Source organism: Talpa occidentalis, unplaced genomic scaffold, assembly GCF_014898055.3.
Source record: "Talpa occidentalis isolate TD23 unplaced genomic scaffold, MPIMG_talOcc4v2.1 talOcc4.6, whole genome shotgun sequence".
Classification (NCBI taxonomy): domain Eukaryota; kingdom Metazoa; phylum Chordata; class Mammalia; order Eulipotyphla; family Talpidae; genus Talpa; species Talpa occidentalis.
Genome location: NW_023604972.1, coordinates 31436066 through 31462062, shown reverse-complemented (window position 1 = coordinate 31462062; position 25997 = coordinate 31436066). Strand labels below are relative to the sequence as shown.

The 25997-nt window shown below is 39.7% G+C and overlaps 1 protein-coding gene across 4 annotated transcripts in view; it reads right to left on the bottom strand.

Annotated features, from left to right (window-relative positions):
• CRACD (capping protein inhibiting regulator of actin dynamics) overlaps positions 1-25997 on the bottom strand; it is a 213489-nt gene that overhangs the window by 96188 nt on the left and 91304 nt on the right. For all 4 annotated transcript variants that reach the window (XM_054688270.1, XM_054688273.1, XM_054688271.1 and 1 more), the window contains exon 3: positions 11790-11937. The gene's annotated coding sequence lies outside the window, so the exon portion shown is untranslated. The remainder of the gene's footprint in view (positions 1-11789; positions 11938-25997) is intronic.

Sequence of the window (25997 nt, the reverse complement as noted above, 5' to 3'; positions counted from 1 at the left end):
ATAGATTATACATACAATTGACTACTGGGGTGTCTCAGGGCCTTACTATTAAGCTTAGACACAATAAAATGGCTTAAGGAGGAATGAAGTATCCAGCTTGTTCTCTCTGTATCAGTTGTCCTTTTGTGTATCTATTTTATAAGTATCCTGCCTCTTTCCTTCACATTTTTTAACTCCACTATTTACTAGGTCAATGAGTTTAATTCTCACAAATATTTCTCCTTTCCAATTTGTTGTTCCTTTGTGCTTGAGGGATAGGAAATTAGACCATTCAGTCATGACAGAAGTATATGTAAAGACAGAATCACTAGGTGCTGAACAAAAGCCTGTGATGCTCCCCGCTAAAAGTTTAGGGAGTGAATGGCACCCATTTTAGCTGCTCCTGCTTTGCTTTGTTTACTTTTGGATGCTTCTTTGTATCCCTGACCATGTAAGTTACTGCCCAAATTATTTATGGTTAAATCCAGATATTTTTATTCTCTAAAAACAACAGGGAAAAGATGGCTTCTGTCTCTTTAATTTGCACCCCAGAGCAGTCACATGGTACCATACCTGAAACATCAGCACTCAGAGCCTCATTATGGACATTCTGTGTAAGTTTAATTTCCTCCATGGCCATGATTTTGTTAAAGGGTACTGAAATAAAAAGTACAGCATGCAATCTATAAGCACAAAGTTTTTGAAATTGGGGGAAAAAGTGCCCCATACTTATATAATCAATTCTGTCCTGTATCTTCCATTTCAGTGAAAGGAAGCACATTGTCTTTCATCATATTGATGAATACAATGTGTAATAAAATGAGAGCTATGAAGGAAACAAAGTGACACTTGTAATAAAACATTGAAATTATTATTGCATTTCACAGTCTATAAAAGCTGCTCATTCACTGAATGACAGTCACCTTCAAATGGCTGACCCCTGGCCCAAGGGAGAAACTTACTGTATTCTTCATACCTGCAAAGGAAAGGTTGGATTAGTTCAGGAACTCTGTCCTGTTTAATATTAATAGAGCAAATGTTTCTACTGGATGAAACCATGTGATTTCCAAACTATGCATAAAAAAAATATCTTGCCAAATTTACAATTTTCTCACATCGCATCTCTCCTGTTGCAAAATGCTCCCTAATATCCAAAGATTTGTATTCTATCATGATTTCTAATTTTTTGTAATATTTTTCAGATAAGTGAATAGGTTTATAAAACAAAATATTACCAGTGAAGATGGTGATGTTTGTTTTTGTTCCTGTATATTTTTTCTAAGTAAATCAAAATTCTTTGCAGATTTCATTCTCACAGAGTTTATTTATTAGGGAAAAAATTATCCTGGATTAACAAACTAAGATAAAAATACTTTTTGTAACATTTAAATTAATATGAAGTCAATTTTTATTTCCCTGCCTGGCTCTGTTAAGTTAGCCTGGGTAGGTATGAAATATTTCCACCTTAAGTAATTAAATTTCAATTTTCTAACTTATGCCCATAGGTTCCTTTGGCATCTACTTTCTGCTTGCTGTAAATAATCACATAAATTGTCTTAATACCATAATGTCTTATTTTAAATCTTATACTTGTTCAATTACCAATCACATTTTTGAAGTATTCATTTATTTGCATTTCCATAGACTTTTCACCCTTGTAAGTTGTATACTTTTATCAGATGTTCTTACAACATTTTATCATGAAGCATTTTTGTATCTTTTTCCTACATATTAATAGTCATGTTTTAACTTGGTTCGTCTATGCCTTAAAATTTCCTTACCCTGGTACCCTGGATGCATTAAGCAAGCTACATAGTCTCCCTACTTCCACATCACAGTATAAAGTAGTTCCTTAAACTTAAAATATCTTTTTCACGATCTGCTCTTCCCAAGGTCATCTTCTTTTAAAGGAATCATATCACCTACAAAAAATCTCAAGTAGAAAGATAAAACCAAATACTTCCCTTACACTCTTATCAACATTACAACCACAAGTCTCCTTTTTTAAAAGGTCCTCGATTTGTCACTTTCACGCTCTTTTAATGTTACTGAATGTGTAGCTGTGACAATGAACATGGCCTCAGCATAAATATCACCTGTCCTGCTAGACCCAGCCAGCTCTACCCAAGAGGTTCAAGCCACTAAGGGGGTCAACGCACTTGCAGAGAACTATGCCTATTTCCCAAGTTTTCACATCTCTTTTTGCCTACCTCTGAGATCTAAGTTATAATACTAATGATTTCTTATTTACTTTTGATTCCTTTTACAAATCTCTTAGCTGCTTCCTTATATTAATTACTCTTCCATCCCATCATCACTGAAGAGCTTAATACTTGAATCTTTACCACTTTCTTGCTGCTGTTGTTCCAATAGTCATACTGCTGTGCATGCTTTTGAATACAGTTTCCTGGGCCTGACTCACAAATGCCTCTGTTAGGTTAGCAATTTGCAATTTAGTTGAAGAACAATTGTCATTACTTAATCTCAATATATTCTGATTGCTCTCTACTCATAGTGCATGTTTTTTTGGCAGAAAATTATAAGCTGTAGTGAAATGAACAATTTGGGAATGAAGAAAAACTTTGAAAACCTCTAGAGTCTACTTTTTATCATACTTTAATTTTTCTTTTTCATGCACTCTTCTCCTATTTATTGGTTTGTTTTTTTTTTTAAAGTATTTTCCCCAAAGTGAATCAGTGTCGTGATATGCAGGAAGGGACTTACCCTACAATCATTTACTGGGTGTTCAACAAACATGATGGCAATATGCCAAACTCTATGCGAGGTTTGGGGACACAAAGATTAATCAGACATTGTCCCTGTGCTGGAAAAACTCACCATCTTATTAGATGTGTATCTGTGTTGTTGAGGGGTGGCTGATATTAATCAGCCTTATGCTATTCCCCTTTAATGTCTGTTATCTTAATTCAAAGATCTTTTGTGCCTGCATTTTGTAAAAAGTTCACTTTTTTGAAACCATAAAAATATTTTCACTTTACTTGTTTGAAAGTAAATATCTTCCTTAGATTACCTGATTTTTTTCTGCATAGGATAATGTGTTCCCCAGCCGCCATCTTTAAAAATATGACATACATTAAACCAAGTCATTTTCCTATTCCTTAGTGAGTGTCGTTTTCATCTCTCATTGCATTTCTTGACTCTTCCTCAGGGTCAACCTCTTCCCATTAGCCTTTACAACAATATTCACCCCCTCATGTCCTGCTTCTATTGTAACAGTTGCACCCCACCCTTCTGTAGTCACAGAACTGGGCAGAGGCTGCTGACTTCTCCAGGGCAGTGGGCACCACATGGTTAAAAGTAAAATTGCCAGCACAGTACATTTTCTTGAGAAGAGTAAGTTATTATAAAATGATCAACTTTCACCTTTTTCAATGTATAATAGGTACATATTTATATGCAGTTTACAAGGTTGTGCAAGACTATGACGGGGGGACGGAATCCCACTGGGTAGTTCTATCATACAACTTATCTGATGTGCTATGTGATGTAATGTTTTTTTTTTTTTCTTTTAAAGATTTATTTATTTATTTATTTATACAAGCACTGGGTACAGTCAGAAGCGCAGGGAGAGTGAGAGAATTCACCAGAGCCAGAGCGGGGAGCAGAACAGGCAGAAGGACCAAGGTACACTACTGAGGGGAGCAACGGGCAGCAGGAGAGTTCTGCGCGCCATGTGGGACCCTCCTCCAGGTGGCCGGGAGCAGCCTGGGATTGAACCTGCGCTGCAGAGGCTGCGGGCAGCTTTGCAACCCAGTGCTCAACCGCTGCGCCACTGGGGAGGCCCCTGTAATGTGTTTTCATTGTAATAGATACTGGGGCAAGGGAGGAAGGAATGAGAAATTAAAGATATGAAGAAAATAACAGACAGTCCAAAGAGATAATCATTTAGTCGGGGATATGATATATTTACCAAAAATGATAAAACATAATGTGTATATGGGACAGGGGTGGGAGTCAGCTGCTGTGGAAGTTTGTATGAAAAAAGAAATCATTTCTGGGAAGGAAGAGTGTGTCAGAGAATGAATATGGAAGAGCTGGCATTTGGATTTGTCCTGTAAGGCCAGTTAGGTTGTTGACAAGGAGACAGAGAGAGAAGAGAGGGAGAAGACTATGAAGTGGTAGCAGCAGGGCGAGCAATCTTACCCATCGCAGGCCCTGCCCAAGTCAAGAATTAGGTTATTCCTAGATTAGGAAAGCAAGACAGACTTTGGTAAGCCGCTCATCATCTGTGTGATACTGGAGTTGGAAACTGGGGTTCCACGTTCAGATAATTCTTAGGTTCCATAAAAATATCGAAATTAAATATAAAAATTTATCACAAATAAAGAGAAGTAAAATGATAAGACAGATGCACTTAAAATACGTAAGTATATGAAACTAAATAATTAAAATAAATTCTAAGTTCTTAAATGTTTCTTTGGGGGATATTTTTTCTGCATGAAATAGATTTTCTGTGGCTTCTTGAAATGTGTACTCAGTAAAGTTTAAACTAAGGATGCTTTTTTCCTTTTCCTGGTAAATCTCCTAGTGGTAAGTAGCTTTTTTCATTGTTCTTTGGGCCTCCGAACTTGACTCAGAAACAGTCATCTTTTTCAAAAACTTCCAATGCCAATTCTGTGTGCACAGATGTAACTAAAAGACTTTGTTTTAACAGAGGAGGCAGAGAAGGACCATTTCTGTGCTGATGTTAGCTTCCTGTTTGGTGTTAATTTTAGTCTCCTTGGGCCCAAAAACTCTCTCACTGTTTGTTCTTTGTAAACCTACACTCCAAAGCGGTGCCTTCTCTTTTCTGTGAGAGAAGTTAAGCATTTGCTTTGCTGAAATGGTGAAGGGGTCATGGAAGTGCAATCTTGGCTGTGCTTGAGCCAATTTAGAAAAGGAAATGAAAAGGTTTTATTTATTTCTGTAAAGAAAAGGAAGATTAAAACAGGTGGCATTTTAGGAGTAAGGAACTCAACAGAATTTTATTTATATATATATTTTTTTTTGTGGAGCAGTAGTTTTCAGCCCCTGGAAGAAACAAGGCTATCACTTTCTGGAAAAGATGCCTGTACTGCCCCTGAATTTGATCCAAAGTTACTGGTGAATCAAGCTGTTATTTCCTGAAGTTTCATTAAAGAAAGAAAGGGCAGGATTTAGAGGAACAAAGGCTTCTCCCAAGAAACATACTCATGTAGGTGTGACCTCTGGAGATTGTGTGCCCCCCTTGTTTGTCTGGCAAACACCTGCTCATCTTTCAAGGCAGCTCAGATGACACCTCGGGAGGCCCCCTGTTCCCAATGGCAGTTGTTTACTCTGCCCTTTGTGCTTCCGGGCACTCTGTGCAAAACTCTCTCAAATATCGCTAATCACATTGTACCCGGATATCTACTTACATATCTGAATTCAGTGACGTTCAGCTAGGGCAATTCAACAGTTCAAAGGCAGGACTTCAGCCTCTAGGAGCTACTTCTTACTATGGTTTCAGACAAGTGTGCAGCTACTCACACTTCTCTGCAGAGAACTGGCAGAGGGATCAGAGGTTAGGCAATGACTGAGACTTCCTGGAGGGGAGGGACAGAAGAGAGGGGAATAAGAAAGATACCCCACCCTATTCTCAGCCCTCTGTTGTCTGTGGTCAAAGCCATTCATGACTCTAAAGGTGGCTCCCGGAAAATATATTCTGGAGTAGAGAGTTGATGATTCAGTCTAACCTAGCACATAATACAGTGCATGATAATCACCATCCAAGGGAGGAAACCCATAATTTGTCCTGTATTTAGCTGTCATCCCACAGCGCATGTTAATAACACTCCCAGGGGGTCTACAGGAAAAGCAATTCAGAAATTGCATCTGCTGAAATCACTAGCACTGTACCAATTTAATTCTTGGGTTCTGCATTATTAGGCCAGCAGGCTCTTTTGCCTCTACAAAAGGATTTAACTAGAATGTCAGTCCCCTCAGAACCTCGTCTGCCATCTAGTTCCCCATTTCTCTGCCAGTTTATATCTGCAACTCATCTTGAGTAACGTCTGGCAGATGGGGAGAGGAATCTCATTTCAAGTCTCTGCTGTCTGTGTCCCAGAGCCCTCCCTGAGAAGCCTCTATTTTGTGGGAGAGAAGGGAGGAGGGAGGGGGATCTGCCACCCAAGAGATGAGAGTGTAAAGTATTTCTCAAATTTTCATCTTCAACTACTGGTATCATTTACCTCCCTGGGGGGAGACTATGCTTTGTTGCTTAGGCTAGCAATATAATCTCTAGCTAGCCCGCTGCCAAAATATCAATTACAGGTTCATCTGGATGATGGGATAAATTGGTATTTAGACCACTAAATTGGAGGTGGGGTGGGAAGGGGGAGGGATTGAGTCTCATGATCGAAATAAAATAATGTTGAATTCTTCAACAAAAATTATGAACCTTAATTTTAAATTGTGGTTTGTCTTATGAAGAAAATCCACCAGCAACTAAAGTGAAGCAGGTATTCTGCAAGCGGTTTTCTTCCTGGAGGTCCTGGTTAGGGGGGTGTTAACACTCTCATAGCACCTAATTCTCCCAGCACAATGATAAGAGGAGTCTGAAAACATAAATGACTTGTAATTAAAAGGAAATGTGTTACCAGACACAGAGTCACATATTATATGATTCCATTTATACGAAATAGCTTGTGAGGCAAATCCACAGAGACAGAAAACAGACGTGTTTGAAGGGCTTGAGGAAAGGGAGAAACAGAGTAAGTGCTTTAGTGGGTATGGTGGGGTTTTTTTTGGGGGGGAGAACAATGAAAATATTTTGGGAAGAGATAGGTGTGAATTGTTCACTTTAAAATGCTTCATTTTGTTATATGAATTTCACTTGAATAAAAAAAACAAATGTTTTACAATGAAAGGCTACATTGTTTCTCATTACTCAACAATCTGCCTCTGCTGTGAAATAGGGAGGATTTTACTCCCAGTTCATAGTGATAAAGAGGGATTAAATAGGTCTCTAAATTCTAATATTTTGCCACCTTTGACCTTCCTTGCAAAAAGCCAAGTATTTTACTAGCATGTGTGAGGAATGGAAGCAATTCAACCAATGACCCCTGACTTGCTGGGTCTTTTACAGTCAGCAGCAACCGTAATAGCAAGATCAGCAATGATTATCTGCAGTGACAAAGTGCCGGCTAGGTGATGGCATGCCAACAGGGTGCACCTATGCACCCCAGTCTCCACACCCCAACCAGATTGTCTGACCTGGCTGTGTCCTGGGGAATGGCTTTCTGTGGCGGTCACTCCAGACAAAGACACTGGGTCATCTTAGCTCAGTAGAAAATATATGAAGACCTTACTCCTTCTACATACTTTTATGACCAAAGAAAACAAATTTTAACAAAGAAGCATCTTTTTTTTCCTTTTTCTTGTTTTTTGATAATACTCCAATTCAGGGATCAAAAGCAGTCAGCTGTTAAATGGAAAGAGATGCCCAAGAACTTAGAAGGGAGAAGAATATAGTGAGAATAGAGGTAAAGAGACAGGAACTTTAAAAGAAACTACAAGATGGTGTAACAAAACAAACAAAGCTAACAACCCTATTTAGGAGAAGCACTGTTTAGTCAGGACCATGGACAAACAGGTAAACAGGTCCCCCCAAATCCTCACCCAATCAATTTTCTGAACCATTCAATTTGTCTCATTAAATAATTTTCACTACTACTTGACATCTATCTTCCCGGGCTTGACCTTATGGCATATTTTAATGGCTAGCTTTGAGCTTTTTCTTTCCAAGATTGAGACATTCTTCTGCTGCCTGTGGTGGCTTCATTCACATTCAGCCTGGCCCAGGGATACATCCCTCCTCACTGTGCCCTAGAAGACATGGAAAGTGTTCAGTTCTGTGTTGGTGTATATTTCTGTGATACTGTCATTTATAAGAAATATATATTTGATCACTTAAATGACCAAATAAGTTCCTCGTATATATTTGGTCTTTATCAACAGTTCCTGGCCCACAGCTCTCAAGGTCTTGGAACTTCCTAAGTACTGAGAGCAGTAAAGGCGCATCTTGTTAATAAAGTTAAGTTTTTAAAAACACTTGAGGATGGGGGCTGTTGCCAGAGAAATCAACAGGAATAGAGGACGGGGCTTGTAGTGCAGACCCCTGATTTCAGTCGCAAAGAGAGGAGGGCCTGAAAGCTGAGACAGATCACCAATGGCCAATGATGTAATCAGTCATAAAGTCCCAAGAGGAGGGGGTTTTCAGAGATCCTCTGGGTTTGGTGAAGGACTGTGGGTGCCTTGGTGGGAGGTATGGTGTGATCACAGACATCTGCTGAGGTAGAATCTCATACCTCTGAATCACATACAGTGCTGTAAACCAATGTTATCTCAGTTAACAAGGGAAAGAACTTCTGAATTAGTGAACAGGTGAAGATTTGAGAAGAGTGGTAAGCCTGCAGAGGACAGGCGGCTCCACCTCTCCCCCTTCCTTGTCCTATGCCTCTCTTCTATCTGGCTGCTCCTCAGTTATATAATAACTGGTAAATGTAATGTAATAAAATGGTAATCCTGTGAGGAAATATGTTTCCTGCATTCTGTGAGCTGCTCTAGCAAAATAACTGAACCTGAGTAGGGTGTCCTGGGAACCTGTGATCTCTAGTCAACAGACCAGAGCACAGATGATAACCTGGCTTCCCACGGTCACTTGCAGTCTCAGCAGGAGAGGGTGGCAGGAACCTTCAATCTGTAGCCAGGTGTCAGAACCACAGCCTGATGTCTGAAGTGAGGGCAGTCTGGGGAGACTGAGTCTTTTATCTGTAGAATATGACGTGATCCCTGAGAACTGTCACAACTGAGTTGAATTCTTGGACCCCTTGCTGGTGTCTTAGCATTGCTGGTTGCTGTGGGCAAACCCTACACACACACGCCCCCTTGGAAACTGGGCTCAAAGGACCATAAACATCTTCCTTTTCTCAGGTGTATTCCCCAAGACTAAGTCTAAAATAAGACTCTGGTGTTGATTTCAGGCTCACAAATGCTTCAAATTAAGAATTTTTAAATATAATGAGAGCACAAAATACATGAAAAGCTTTCAAAATCCCTAAGTCTGTTGCAGTATGCCAACTGACTCAGAGAGTCATATTTTTTTGCTCCACGGTGTGTGAGGGAAAAACATGTGGTCCCATCACAAAATGTTCTACACATTATAGAAATTGTAGTATAGTGGAAAAAGTTATAAAAGAGAGAAAAAGCATCTGCCCTACACGTCTGTCACGCTGTGGAGTGTAATGCAAAGTGGAGAGTGGGTTATAGAGGGACATGGTTATAGAGGGACTTTCTCTCGGAGACGCATACTGAAATAAGCACCAATTGTGCGAGATCCTGGCGTTAAGCAGTACAAGGCAGGCACTGCAATGTTATGTGTGAAATTCCTGTCCTGAGCTGGGGCGACTCTCTGTCACCTACATCCCCATAATCATGGCCACCGTGGAGACAGGAGCAGCAAGGTGAAATGACTCAGAGTTGGCTCTTCTACTTATTGATCCTGGGTAAGTCATTTGAAGCTTCCTGAGTCTGTTTCTCCTCTTGTAAGATGGGAACAGTAATAGCTACTATTTACTACTTCAGGCAGTTGTTACGGGTTGAATTGTGTAGCCCAACAGATATAGTGGTCTTAATCCCAGCACCTCAGAATCCCAGCACCTTACTCGAAAATGGGGTCACTGTTTATATGATAATTAAGATGAGGTCATTCTGGAGTCAGTGGGCCCTTAATCTAGTATGTTTGGTGTCCTTACACGGTAAAGGGAAACTGCCAGGTGAGGATACACACATAGGGAAAATGCCTATGGCATGGAGGCAACAGCTGGAGGAATGCAGCTGTGAGCCTAGGAAAGCCAGGACTGACAGCCACCTCCAGAAACTAGTGAGAGGTGAGGAAGCATTGTCCCCCCATGGCTCAGAGGGAGTATGGTCCTAACCTTGATTTTTAATGCCTGCCTGCAAAAATGTCAGACAATACTTTTCTGTTCTTAAAGCCACTTTGTTTCAATAGCTTGGAAAGTAAAAGTGTAATTTATCTGGGGATGGGGGAAGAACAGCTTAGAATAAACTGGGTAGACAAGAAGAAAACAAAGTAGACATAAGGTACACATAGGCAACAAAAGTTTTCTTATGCATCTAAACCAAGGAAATGACAATATTTCTGCAGACACTGACTTTGCCTCTCCAAACTCACCTTCCACTACTCTCCTTCCCACTCACTCAAGCTTCAGACCTCCGGCTTTGCCCCAAACCCCCCAACCATGTTCCCCCCTCGGCTGCAAACTCTGCCAGAAACACACCCAGGGCTAACCTCTGACTTCCTGTCTTTCCACAATGAGGCAGAGACTGGCCACTCCATTTAATGCTAACAACTTATCCTCCTACCCCAAGGAAGCAGTGCTCCCAAACTCTTTACTCAGCTCTACTCCATCCCCCCATATTTATTTTTATTGGCTTCTAAGATCATAGTATTTGTGTACTTCTCCATTATGTGCATTATTTATTATCTGTCCTCCCCCATGCTAGAACATAGACCCCATGAAGGCAGGAGTCTCACTTGTTTTGTACACTGATATGAAAAACATCTAGAATAGTATGTAGTTCAGAACAAGGGCTGAACAAAGATTTAAAAAAAAAATTTTTTTAATCTATGTTGATTTTTAGCAACTTTATATGAACCACTTTATAATTACAGAAGTTGTACATATACATTATAAAACATTAGAAACAATTTAAAATTTCAAATACCCACCATCCAATATTTCCCAAATTACTATAAACCATGAGTTTTGTCTTCTTTTAGCAACTCCATATGGAATCCTATCTTTTGAGGAAAAATGTCATGGGAAGGATAACACCCAAATGCAAGGCTTGGTATGTAGATTAAATGGAATAATGTATCTAAGCCCTTAATATAAGGCTTGCCATAATAGCAACTAATACAGGAAGTCATTCTTTTCTTGCCTTTGCTTTTGTCTATAACTTTTATCTTTTCCTCCAACCTCCAAAAAAGTAGGTAGTAGAATGGTATGATGTAGTGGTCTTGTGGGGTGGGGGTGGGGGTGCCTCCCACACCTAGCACTCCAGATGAATTCCCCAAATTCATAGTTCCAAGCTTTTTTTTTTTTTAAAGATTTATTTATTTATTTATACAAGCACTGGGTACAGTCAGAAGCATGGGAGGGTGATCTCTCACCAGAGCCAGAGGGGAGAGCAGAAGGCAGATTGACGAAGTACACCGCTGAGGGGAACAGCGGACGGCAGGAGAGGTCTGCGCGCCATGTGGGACACTTTCCCGGTGGCCAGGGATCGAACTGGCTCTGCAGAGGCTGTGGGCAGCTTCACAACCCAGCGTTCAACCACTGCGCCACCGGGAGGCCCATATAGTTCCAAGCTTTGTGGCCCCAAATGCACCACAAGACACAAAGCCATTAACTATTCCACAGAATTTCATAACAACAAAACAATCAAAAAGAAAACTGCATTTTTATATTATAATCTCCCACTTGTAGAACAAATTTTCATATGAAATGTTCTGTAACAGATGAAGGAACTGGGCCTCAGAGAATTTAAGTGATTCATCCAAGTCACTCAGCTGGTAAGTAGTGAGAGCTAAGAGTTAAATCTAGAATTAGAAGATCATTAATAAGGATCTTTTAAGATGTTATCTAGTGAGATGCATACTACCCATTCCTAGGATCCCAAAATTCCTAGGATTTCAAAATAATGAAATCTTCTAGAATTTTCCCTAGAAGCAATTTCCCTCCCCATTCTCCAAGCAAATGACTTACCTGACTTGACAGTCACACGTCCTTTGGTTATTGGATAGTTTTCTACCAAAATTTTCTTTTGGTATAACAGGAGAATTCACCTTCAGTGAAGTGTGTCATGAAATAGAGTACATTGTTGAGAAAGTCCGGGAATCAATGCTTTCGTGAACTGTTGAGAAAAAATATGTATCAACGGTTTTAGATCTCCAATCCTCTCTAGGCACAACTTCAAAATGAGTCTCTTTTCCATTTCTTGGCAGAAGTCAGCACAAAAGTTTTTTTTTGATGAGGTTTCCAATTAGGCTTAGTAATATTAAATTTGCATTTCTTAGCCTAAATTTATTTTAGGAATGTAAAAGCATTTATGATAAGCGGTTTCCACTTTTGAAGAAACTAAAAGAATCATATCCATGAATATCAAGACTCCAATCCTTGGAGCTACACAGAATCCACACATTTATTCTTCATGGTAGTTTTGCTAAACTTCAAGGAGCTCAAAGACACAAATTCAACCTAGCAAAGAAGTAAAGGCAGTAATCTTTAGATTATTTCCTTCCCTAGAGGTGGCAAAGGCACCTTTTTATTCAAATACCAATGAGATAGTTAAAGGGGTTGATGAACTCCCTATGGGTAGGACAAGCACAATCCCTTCTGAACAAGCCAGAAGGAAACTGTGACTTAACGATTGTAAATTTTAACTGGGTTGACAGTGGGGAATGTCCAGTGGGGAATAACCCAGATTCAAATATGCCCTTTGCAAAGCCCAGAAAAAAGAAGACAGCTTTCTGGGGCCATGACACAGGAAGCGATCATTGAAAATCTCAGGATACCAACGGATCTCTAGCCCTTCTGAGGAATTCACTGTGTAGGTTTAGAAAACTTCCAGTTCTGGCAATTTGGGACTAGTTGTGTGAGACTTAACTTCCCACTGAACACAACTGGATAAAAATTATTTTTAAAACCTATTTAAAAGCATTAAAGTGCTACCAATGTGGCCAGCACATGAGATGCCAAGGTGAAGAAGAGGGTAATAAAATGGAGGTAAGTCATGAAATTCTTCCTATCAGGCATCTACTGACCCATTAGAGGAACAAGGCAAAACTGCTGAAACATCGAGCTTAGAGGCACAAAAATGGAGGGACCCTTCTGGCAGATTCAAAGCTGAGGAGATCCCCAAGAGAAAGGAAATATAGAAAGTGAGCTCAACATTTTTTCTTAAGTATTTGTTAACTGAGAAACAAGTTAACCAAAACAGAAAGCAGCTAAGACACTGGTGAGTTGAAAGAGCTTCTGACAGTTTCGTGAAGCAAGAGGAATTAAATAGAGTTTCAGGATCCACAAAAAAAAAAACTGGTAAGTGTCTCATACTTTGATTTAGGACCTCTGAAGGGCTACATCCAATGATCAAATCAGTTCAGTCCCTCATTGAATCAAGAAGATTTACCCTTTTCTAACTACATATCAAAAGCAAAAGTAACCCCCCCCCCAGAGAAAGATACCATCATCTGTAGTATCTATGATTCTTTACACATAATGTTTTACATTCAATTAACAAAGGATAAGCATAACAGGACATAGGTTCAAGAGAGAAATAATGAAAACAAACCCAAAGATAAACCAGAGAGAGTTGTAGGATATGATCTTTAAAATAACTATGATTAATATATTCAGAATTCTAAAAATTGTAAAATATTTTAATACACATCTCTCAGTAATTCATAAACAAGCAAAAAATGTGTAAGGATATAAAAGATATGAACAGCACAATTAAGAAATCCATATAGTAATCTATATAGAATGCTGCACCCAACAACCGTGATTACATATTCTTTTTAGGTACACAAAAAATATTTAAAGACATTAACCACATGTGGGTCATAGTGTAAGTTTCAGAAATGTCCACAAATGGAGATCACAGAGTAGTTTTTAAAACGTCTTTTGAATTAATATAGTCACAGGAAAGTGAAAAAAAAAATACTGCTTTTAAGTGTATAATTTAGTACACTTGAAAAGGGAATTCAACTCTGTAACTGCAAACAAAATGAAATACAGAGTATTTCCATTACTCCAGAAAATTCCCTCATGCCCCTTTTTGTCAATCCCCACATCCCAAAGGCAATCATCATTCCATTTCAATTATCATAGATTAGTTTTGCCTAGTTTTGGGTTTATTACAAATTGGTTCACACCAAATAAACTCTTGTATCTGGCTTTATTCACTCAGCATAATGCCTCTAAGATCCATCTATGTTGTTGAGTACATCAGTAGTTTGTTCTCCTAGTGTTAAATAGTGCTAATCAATAATCCATTGCATGAAAATGACACAACTTTTTAAATACACCCTCCTCTGGGATGGACATTTGGTTGTCCCATTTTAGGGTTATTAATAAAGCTGCTATAATAATGTGCTATAATGCTTTCACATGTCTTTTTGTGGACATATATTTTCATTTCTCTAGAAAATGAACTAGAAGGGAACTGCTAGGTCATAGGGTTGAAGAATATTTGACTTCATAGGAAATGCAAAACACTTTCTACAAAAACTGTACTATTTTCCACTCCCCATCAATAAGATGTGACAGTTCCAGTTTACAAAGTCTCATCAATATTTGGTGTTGGCTGACTTTCAGTTTGAACTATTCCTCTGTGAAGTTTTGATTTGCATTTCCCTGGTTACTAATGATGATAGCTCTTTGAGTGTCTTCTTTTGTGCTGTGCCTCTTCAAGTCTTCTGCCCATTTTTAAATTGTGTTATTGATTTATAGATGTTCTTCATATATTATGATGCCTAGCCTCTGTCAGATACAAGTGTTATATATTTTTTCTTCTAGTCTGTGGTTTGACTTTCCAATTTCTCACAACCTTTTTATGAGCAAAAGTTTCTAATATTGATGAACTTCAATTTATCACATTTCCCCCTTACATTAGTGGTTTTGGTGTCCTTTATGAAATCTTTGCATTCTTCAAAACCTAAAAAACAGCCATCTACTTTTTTTCTAAGTTTTATAGTTTTAGTTCATGGCTAGGTCTATGATTTATCTCAAATTAATTTTTGGCTATGGTGTAAGGTAGAAGCAAGAAGTTAATTTTTCCCCAACTTGTTCCAGCAACATTTTTTTAAAAGGTTCCTTTCCTCATTAGATTGCATACCACCAACGAAGATTAACTGATGTATGTCATGATATGTTTTCAATTAATCCAGAAGTCAATATGATAACCAGAGATTCCTCAAATGTTTGAAAAATTATGTAGTGCACATCCAGATAACATGGATCACAGAAGAAATCACAGGGTGATCAGAAAAAAATTTTTGACTTAAATCATAATGAAATGATGACAATAAGTAATGAAATGTGGTTAGAACTATAGTTTAAACAGTTGAAAATCATTTACATATCCAGCTCAAGGAAATAGAACAAGAACAGAGAAATAAATCCAAAGAAAAAGTAAATAGTAATAAAAGCAGAAATAAATGAACCAAAAAACAACCATAATTATAGAGCAAAATCAACAAAGGTGGAAAGTTGGTTCTTTCAAAAAGACTAATGAAACATATCAAACCTTTGGTAGGCCCTCAAAAAGCAAAGCTAAAGTGTATCAACTCTATTATCTAAGATTCTTTTCCCTACAACATCAATTTCAAATAGTTTAACTCTTCGGGGGGCAGAGCAACATGGCGGCGAGGAGACGCTGCGAGTAAGATCTCCCATTAAAAAAAGTTAATAGGGAGGAAAAGCGGCAGGTCCCAGTGAGAACCGGGACACGGAAGATAAACGGGTGACTCCAGCAAACTGCCCGAAGAAGAAAGTTGCCATAAAAGAGGACCAGAAGGGAGGAAAGCGCAGAACCCTGCTCCCCTCCCCCGCCCACAAAGGCGGCACTCTCTGAGCCGCAGAGAGGAGGAAAAAAAAAAACAACCTAAAACGACCAACAAGAACAAACGACGCAGCAAGCGGGACTGGGAGTGGAAAGGAACTATTGCAGCCACCACACCCCGTGAACGGGAGCTGTGGAGAACCCCGCAGGATCCACCGCAGAGGTGAGCGAACGGCTCCAGGCACCATTAAAGAGAGACCCCGCCCCCCCCGGGAGGAGACCAGCACCAGCACACAGCCCCAGGCCTCCCGGTAAGCTTGCGCGGAAAAGTGGCGCGCTGGAAAAGCAGACACGGATCGGGATCGGGATTGCGCGGAAAAGCAGTGCGGTTGAAAAGCAAACGCGGATCCAGATCGCAGCTGCCCAGGTCCCTGCGCCTGCGACCTAGGCTTGCGGGGAGACGCGCGGAGGCCCTCACTGAGTGAGCAGGAACCAGGCGCCCAGGCACGGGAGCGGGATTCAAAAGGGAGCGGGATTCAAAAGGCGCCATTCCCGCGCCACTGTACTGGGCTACAGCCCGCGTCCTGGAACTGAGGGCTTTGGAACTGAGAGCCGGGGCACGAAATTAGGGGCGTGGGTTCCCCACGACGGTGGGGCACAAGGCAGACACAGCACCCCAAAGCCGTTGAGGTTTACCCTACCACTCCCGCTCTGTTCCCTGTCCCACGGGGTGGAAAATCAGCTCCCCAAGAGCTCTAGGAGAGATCTCTGGCGCCACCTAGCGACTTGAAACCAGCAGAGGCTCCTGGAGGAGCCAGTGGCCAGCTGGGGAGTTAGCCCACGCCGGGCCCCTTCCGACCAGTAGTCTGAGCCCACAGGGGGAGCGAGCACCCACAGCCGGGGCAGACCAGGCGCGCAGAAGAGTGTGCCTGAGACCGGACGCACAGGGAGTGTGTCCCACATCACCATTTTAGAACAGGGACATTTCTTCAGTAAAGACTACCTGCAGAAGGCTTCCTCAGGAGCCAGAGGTGAGCGGGGGAAGTTCGCCCACGCCAGACCCCCTCTGGCCTGCAGTCCAAGCCCAGAGGGGGAGCAGGAACCCACCGCCGGGGCAGACCAGGCGCACAGGGGAGTGTGTCCCCACATCGGCATTTTAGAACAGGGACCTTTCTCCAGTAAAGACTGCTTGAAACTGACATATGGCTCCTGGAGGAACCAGAGGGGAGCAGAGAAGCTCACCCAAGATGCCGGCCAGTCCCAACAACACAATGTCCCAACGCATACAGCAAATTAGAAAACAGACAGTAGGGAGTAGAAGAACCACACGCAACCTAACAACTCCCCAGGGAAAAAGCACACCACAAAAAGAAAACCAGCCCCCAGATTGCAACGACAGTAACTTGGAAGAACTTCGGAGCCTTCCAGAAAGAGAATTTAAAATTGCCGTGATTAAAAAACTGACAGAAGTCATAAAGGAAAACAATGATAAGGGAAAAATAATCAACGATCAGAAGAATTAAATTGAGTCCCTAAAGAGGGAAAACAATGGTCAGAAGAATGAAATTGAGTCCCTAAAGAGGGAAATAAAAGAAATGCAGGAGATCAAAGAATTAATGGAAGAACTAAAGAATTCTGGGAAAAGCAATGAAAGCAGAATAGATGAAATGGAAGAACGAATAAGTACTCTTGAAGACACAGAAATAAAAAGAACCAAAACAGAAAAGAAAAGAGAAGTACGAAGGAAAAAGAACGAAGAAAGACTTCGGGAACTATCTGACTCCATGAGGAAAGGAAATATAAGAGTTATAGGAATTCCAGAAGGAGAGGAGAGAGATGTAGGAACAGAGAAAATATTCCAGGAGATAATTGAAGAGAACTTCCCAAATGTGAAGAAGGAGCTGAAAATTGATATACAAGAAGCAAGAAGAACACCAAACTTCCACGACGAAAGGAAAAATACAGCAAGACACATAATAGTAAAGCTCCCAAGAATCCAGGACAAGGAAAAAATAATGAAGCTGGCAAGAGGGAAGAAACAGATAACATTCAAAGGAAAGCCAATCAGGCTGACATCAGACTTCTCCGAAGAAACACTACGGGCAAGGAGAGAGTGGAGGGACATAGTCAAAAGACTCCAAGAAAACAGATGCCAACCAAGAATACTCTATCCCGCAAAGCTCTCCTTCCTCTTTGAAGAAAGAATATGGACCTTCCCAGACAAACAAAAACTCCGGAATTTCATTACAACTAAACCCCCACTCCAAAAAATACTACAAGGAGTCCTAAAGCCAGAACCTCAGAGGGACGAATAACAATGAAAGAAGGCCAAAAAAAAAAGTTATTGAAAGAATAAATAAATAAAATCAAAGGAAAGACAAACACAATGGCAAATACAGATGCTAACATATCAATATTAACTCTAAATGTAAATGGACTAAACTCTTCAATAAAAAGACACAGAGTTGCAGCCTGGATTAAGAAACAAAACCCAACCTTTTGCTGTCTCCAGGAAACACATTTAGCTACAAAAGATAAAAATAGGCTCAAAGTTAAAGGATGGAAAACAATCCTACAAGCAAATGGACCAAAAAAGAAAGCAGGAACAGCTATACTTATATCAGATAAAACAGATTTCAAACTCAAAAAGATAAAAAGAGACCCCAATGGTCACTACATTATGATCAAGGGGACAATACTTCAAGAAGAAATAACACTCATTAACATATACTCACCAAACGAAGGAGCACCAAAATATATCAGACAACTGTTGTCCTCTCTGAAAACAGACATCAGAGAAAACACATACGTAGTGGGAGACTTCAACACACCACTATCAACAATGGATAGATCAACAAGACAAAAAATAAGTAAAGAAACCAAAGCTCTAAATAAGGACCTAGAGCAATTGGGCTTAACAGACATCTATAGAACACTAAACCCCAAAAAAACGGAGTACACATTTTTCTCAAGCGCACACGGATCATTCTCCAGGATCGATCACATACTGGGGCACAAGACAAACATCAACAGATACACCAAGATTGAAATCATATCAACCATCTTTTCTGACCATGAAGGCATCAAACTAGAAATAAACCATAAAAAGAAGGCAAGGAACCTTCCTACCTCATGGAGATTAAAAACCACACTACTGGAAGACCACTGGACTAATGAGGAGATCAAAGAAGAAATTAAAAAATTCTTTGAATTGAACGACAAGGAGGACACCAATATCCTAAATGTATGGGATGCAGCAAAAGCAGTAATAAGAAGAAAATATATAGCAATAGAAGCTCACATCAAGAAACAAGAAAGAACTCAAAGAAACAACCTAATCTCGAAGCTCAAAGATCTAGAAAAAGAACAACAAAAAACCCCAAAACCAGTAGAAGAAAAGAAATAATAAAAACCAAAGCAGAAATAAATGAAATTGAAACTAAAATACAATCCAAAAGATCAATGAAACCAAGAGCTGGTTCTTTGAAAAAATCAATAAAATAGACAAACCCCTAGCCAGGCTCACAAAGGAAAAAAGGGAGAAAGCACAAATAAACAGGATCACAAATGAAAGAGGAGAAATCACAACGGACACAGCAGAAATCAAAAGAATAATCAGTAACTACTATGAACAGTTATATGGAAACAAGTTTAACAATCTAGAGGAGATGGACAAATTCCTACAACTCTACAATCACCCAAAGCTAGATAAAGAAGAAATAGAACACCTTAACAGACCAATTACAAGCAGCGAAATTGAAATGGTAATCAAAAACCTCCCCAAAAACAAAAGCCCAGGACCTGATGGATTTACAAATGAATTCTACCAAAGATCAGAGACGAATTAGTGCCTATCCTTCACAAACTCTTCCAAAAAATTGAGAAGGAAGGGACAATACCAAACACGTTCTATGAAGCCAACATTACACTAATACCAAAACCGAACAAGGACAACACAAAAAAGCAAAACTACAGGCCAATCTCCCTAATGAACACGGATGCAAAAATCCTCAATAAAATTTTAGCTATCAGAATCCAACAATGTATCCATAAGATAATTCACCACGACCAAGTAGGATTCATTCCAGGGACACAAGGATGGTTTAACATCCGAAAATCAATCAACGTTATTCAACACATCAACAAAAAGCAATATAAAAACCATATGATAATATCAATAGATGCTGAGAAAGCTTTCGACAAAGTGCAACACCCATTCATGATAAAAGCCCTTGAAATTCTTGCGATACAAGGAACATACCTCAACATCATAAAGGCCATCTATGACAAGCCAACAGCCAGTATCATTCTCAATGGTGAAAAGCTGAAAGCAATTCCATTAAGATCTGGAACAAGACAAGGATGTCCACTCTCACCACTGCTTTTCAATATAATACTGGAAGTCCTAGCCAGAGCAATAAGACAAGAGAAAGACATCCAAGGAATCCAAATAGGAAAAGAAGAAGTCAAACTATCACTATTTGCAGATGATATGATAATATACATAGAGAACCCCAAAAACTCGACAGAAAAACTAATTCAACTCATCAATCAGTTCAGTAAAGTGGCAGGATACAAAATCAACACGCAAAAGTCAGTAGCCTTCCTATACACAAACAATAAATCTGAAGAAGAAGAAATCAAAAAAACCATCCCTTTTTTTACTGAATCAAATAGTTTAACTCTTCACTTCCCTTACTGTCATTAAAAGCACAGGGTCTATTTTACTTGTAAGAGTTTTACTTCTATTCTTTACAGACAAAGAATAATGGAAATAGATGCTGACCATTGCAAAGTTTCTGAATATGAACTCATTGCCAGCACATTATGAAGTTAAAACAATGTTGACCTAATATGTGCAATCAGTCCCCAAGATGCCAGGACTGTCAATAAGACTCTAGGCAAATTAGTCAATACAGAATCTGCAAATTATGAGGACCAACTATATTTGCATATATGGTTCCAAGTCCAAAATCTAATTTTTCATTCTAAAATATCTTCTAATTTAGGCAAAAGAGGCCAAATAGATCCCATGACTTGCAGAGGGAACTCTGCTGAATAACTGAAAAGTCAGTTTGCAATTCAAGAATCACTATACCCGGGCACTTGGTCCAGATATAAGAACAAAATCAAATCAACAATAATGAGGCAGTGCACGTTTGGCTCCGCAACCTGGGGATCCCTCAGTGGAAACAGAAAATGTCTATCCAAGTAAACTTCTTTGAATATGTTGAAAAGTAGCCTTTTTCCATTTTTCCACGGCCATGTATAGGATGTTTCACAGCCCCTGCTATCCATGGAGTATGCCCTAAAAACCACAAGCTAAAAACCAGTTGCCAGTATTGTAAGCAATCAGTCTAGCAGTCAGAAAGACTGGGTGTCAGGACCACATCTCCAGGATTCATTTACTTCTGCAAGTCTTAGCAGTGACCTGCTACTTGAGAACAGACTATAACAGAGTAACTACAGCTGGATTACTGGGAGGGTTTCTGCCTTGCAGCAGTAGCTGCTGCTGGTCTGGCCAGTTGGAATTATGTTTCTATCTGGGTGACTTCAGTTCTGCAGGCGGACACTAGATGGTCACTTTGGCCAGTGCATTCCCAATAGTAACTAGAAAGAGAGGTCATGACATGGTTTTAGAGGATCTCTGTGGTCAGCAGGACATGAGTAGCTGACGCTGTTCTCCTTTTCTTCTTCCAACATAACAGCAAGAATGATCTGGACTTTAGACCACAATGATACAGTGAAGTTGAAAAAAGAAGGTTATGAATCACCCCCTTTCCTTTCTTCTATGCTTCCATCCACTAGCAGGAGGAGTACAGAAATTCTCCTTCATCTAGTGCCTTCCTCAACTTCTTACTCACCAGAACTTCTGGGAACATGTAGGTGCAAAAGATCCACCTTAAGCTGTGTGGCTGGACACACAAAGGAGAAAACTCTAAAGCCATTAATCCCCTAGAAACACAGGCACAGGTGCTTTATCCATAGGACTGAGGTTTAGGGGCTGAAATCCATCCCTACCCCAATTCAGACCTTATAATTTTCTACTATTTCTCAGCGCAGAAATACCTCTTGTCAGGCTACAAATTTTGGTAGTCTATAAGGTGGCTGCTACTATTCATTTTCATTTCTCTTCTTTCACAGTTAAACTTCAGAGGTAAGGTCGCCTTCATTTCAGCATACTTCTCTCCTTAAACCCCTAAATCACTACTGAGTTTGTCCTTATGTATTCGACAATGACTTCTGAATCGCAAATAAAAGACATTTGTTTTGATGCTCACCACTTTTCCATTCACAGTCCTCTCCCCGCCTATATAGGACGCAGCTAACCAAACACCACTATTTGAAAAGCTGTTTCATTGGTAACTGTGATTTTAATCCTCTACATACTCTCACTCCTCCATTGATAAATCTTCAAAGCAAAGCAAATACCTATTCCTCGCCAGCTGTAATGACAACACAGGTTTTCTAATATTAACATCTATCATTCTGCTTTTTCATTCTCCACATCTGGTTGTTTCTCTTAAACCATATTTCATACCTGATTTGTGCAATAACCTAGTATTTTGTCAGCCTGCCTCTGCTGTGCCCTAAACTTTACTGCTAGATGAATTCAAGAAATGAATACGTCAAGAAATGTATTTGCATTACATCATTCCCTTTCTACAAAACACGCAATGACTTCTCACTATTCACAGAATTCTGTGTCTAGCATTCTAGTTCTTCCCCAACCTGGCTCCACTTAACCTACCCGAGCTTTCTCTATCATCCAAACCTACCACCTTCCTTCACAAACTGTCTCCTCTGGACAAATCAGGGTCCTTGCTGCCAATAAACATCCTCAACTCTAAATCCTCTTTACTTATAATGAACAGCTAGAGGAACCACGGTTTTCCCTGGACCTTCCACTTATTCACTCTACCACTGAGATTCGTGATTACCATTTCCAACAGAGTAGGAGCACGTGCAAATGCCCACAGTCTGTGGTCTTCAGAGACAACTAGAATCTAACCAGAAACTACCACAGCCCTCAAGCCAGAAAGCAAGTGATAGGCAGGGAGTGGCCAACCGAGAAATGAAGGGTTCTCTGTTTGTAATATTGGCATCAGGAGGTTATTCCATTACTGGGTGGAGGAGGAAGAGCAGCGGAAGAGACGGTTTTATTGTCCCACCACTCAATGAAAGTACAAACAACCTGAGCATCACAGATGAGCTCCTTTCATTATTTGTAGTAAAGTAGCTCACCAGATAAATACTTCTGCCGGTTGTTCGGATTACAGATGAGTAAGCGAATCTGTTTGTTTATTTTCAAGTGCTTAAAAGCAAGGATTCACAAACACATCTGAGGAAACAAGTTGCATCCCCCCAGGACATGGCTGGAGAATAAATGGCTATTAATTTCCTATATTCTTAAAGGAAAATCCAGGGTTCAAGCATGAAAGGACAGGCCTGGTGGAGGGTTATGCGCCTATTGACCAGTTCACCAGGAATGGAAGGCAGCACCTTGATAACAGACTGCCAACAATCCTTACCTTGTGAGCGGGTTAGTCCCTAAACTCATACTCAGGACCTAAGACTCTTTACCAGACAAAAATTACTCGTACTTCAGCCATGATGTGAAAACAATAGTTTTCAAATACGCAATGTTGGAGGCTTTTCGGTGTTTGCATTTTTTCATGTCTTTTTCACTTTTCATTTGTCTTTTTGACTCAACTCAGCTCTGATCTCCTTTGCTGAGATTTTAGAATATAGTAGAGAATGTTCCCTGATTTAGCTACAAAGAAACAATATACTCTGTGTCTGTTTACTCTCTAGCAGTGGGAATAATCACTCATCCTCCCAGTCAGTCCCTGATGAAGCTTAGTTTCAATGATACCTCTGTTGGGTGTCTTATTAACACAGCTAGTCTTCCACCTAAAAAAATGTCATTTGTTCTATATGACAGTTTGTGAAGTTAATTGTGAAAATGCTGATAATCGGTGCCTCCCTGGTGGCTCAAAGGTATAAGCACCGCACTATGAAGCAATCTGCAGCCTCTGCAGCATGAGTTTGATCCCCGGCCAGCCAGGGAGCTACCCACATGGCGCAGCAGACCTCTCCTGACTCGCCCACTGCTCCCCTCAGCAATGTCTTCGTCCATCTGCCTGTTCTGCTCCCTGCTCTGTCTCTGGTGAATCCTCTCACCCCTCCCCCCACCCCCGCATCTCTGGCCTGTACCCCAGCTCTTGTATGCACAAATAAATAAATCTTTAAAAAAAATGAAAATGTGCTTTTAAGCACAATTTCCTATAGAAATTGTGATAAATGGCCATTAAGTTCTCCAGCTAGCTCTCACACCTAATTGTCCACATCACTCCATGAAAGGATTCCTTTCCATGAAAGGAATCTGCAGTCTTTTTGTGTTCCTGAGTCCCCTTGAGAGGGTATGGAATGGTTCCAGTTTCTTCTGTGTCTTTCTAGGAATCCTTTATACATGCAACTATACATGTATATACCTTCAACCTTCTCTCTCTTCTTTCCTTAACTTAAAAATTAGATAGAATACACTGTCTTACACATATCTGTTTCCCTTTAATAAGATATCTTGGAGACCATTGCATAGCAGCACAAAGTAGATTATGTCCTCTTTCATAGCTCTGCAGAGACACCATGGCTTCCTTTTTTTAAAAGAAAAGTTAAAATAGTTTTTAAATTTATTAATTATTTAATAAATTATATAACTAAGATAAATTTAAAATTTTCCATGCATTAAATAACAACCAGCACAAAAAGAATATCAATAAGTGAAAAAAGTTACCTGCAATCACACTAAAACTAATTGGGTATAGTTCAAGACAGAACTTATTTTTTTTTTCTCTCATATGTTGCAATTATTTTTTTTTAATTGAAGTAACATTGTACTATCACATTTTAGAAGAAAATGCTCTTTAAATCTGGTGGATTGACTGTTCATCAGAACCACCTCCGATGCCTGTCAAGCAGGCAGATTCCAGTGCACTGCCCCACTCGTACCAAATCAGAAAGTCTGAGTATGGGGCCTTAGCACTATAAGATTTATAGTGAACATTTGAAAACATAAATTTAAGGCCCTTTATTCTACCTTAAAAATATACAAGTAATTTTGAATTCCTACTTTTTTCAACTTTTAAAGCTAATGCATTAATATGAAGCATTTTTTCATGTTACAAATCTGTCCTCAACATCATCATTTTAATTTTCTGCAGAATACTCCACTGAGTCATTTCTTAATTTGCTTATCTGTTCCTCTGTTGTTGGACATTCAGGGTTGTTCACAATTCTCCCTCTTTCACATCATCCTTTGAAACAAGTAAGGAATTAAGAGCTAAGGCTAATACTTACAAATTATTCATTTAGAGCACACCTAATATAACTCTACTTTCATTTAGACACGTTTATTGAAGCTCACCATGTCCAAGCTACACTGGGGAACAACGATGAAGGTTCAAGACTCTACCTCTGAAGGAGCTTAAAATCTAGTAAGTATCTTACAATCAAGATATAATCACCAAAGTTCCATTTTAATATGTTGGTCTTGGTAGAGGCTTGAGTTGTCTTATGACAGCTAGCAGATGAAGAAACTGAGGCTTAGAGTAAGCAAGCAGCTCACCCATCACCACATGGTGAGTAGAAAAGTTGAGGTATTAACTTGGACAGTGAGACTCTAAGGCAGAACTGGCAAACTTATAAAGTCCCAGAGGGTCCTTGAGGCCAGGACTGAACTCTCTCCTGCAGAGTGACAGCATCGTAGACAATATTCTAATGAATGGGTACTGTGTGCTGCCTCAATCGGTCTTTCCTGTGCTGCAAAATGAGTAAAATGAGTCTCTGCTCCCCAAAAGGGCCGAAATGAGTAAAGATAATATGACTTTGAGTCACATTAACCTCTGTCAATGACCCAATTTGAAAGCTCCAAATATTGATAAATAATATTTTTCCTCACATAGTTTGGATGTTGTGAAGATTAATGAGACAGTTTAGACACTGTGATTTACTCAGCTGAGTATCAATTTTTTTAATGTTAAATTGATGTTGGCTCTTTAGTAGTCCCAAAGGAGATGAGTAAATAAACCAATCTATCCTTTGCTCACACAGGCGTCCCCTTAGATTATTAAACTATCAATTTTTACCTAGTTTGATTGCTATACTGCATTTTTATGAAACACTTTTAAAATTTATGTTATAATTCATTTTCTACTGGGACCAAAGAGCTTTTCATATTTTTAAACATAATATGAAAAAAAAATCTATGTAATTCAGAAACACTGTGATATGCATTCAGCAAGTTACAAATCCACAATATCTTCTTGCTATTTAAATTTTCTGAGCTGTAAAAGTCCTTTGCATGTATCTCATGGGCATTCTCATAAAGCTTCTGTAAAAACACATGGAGA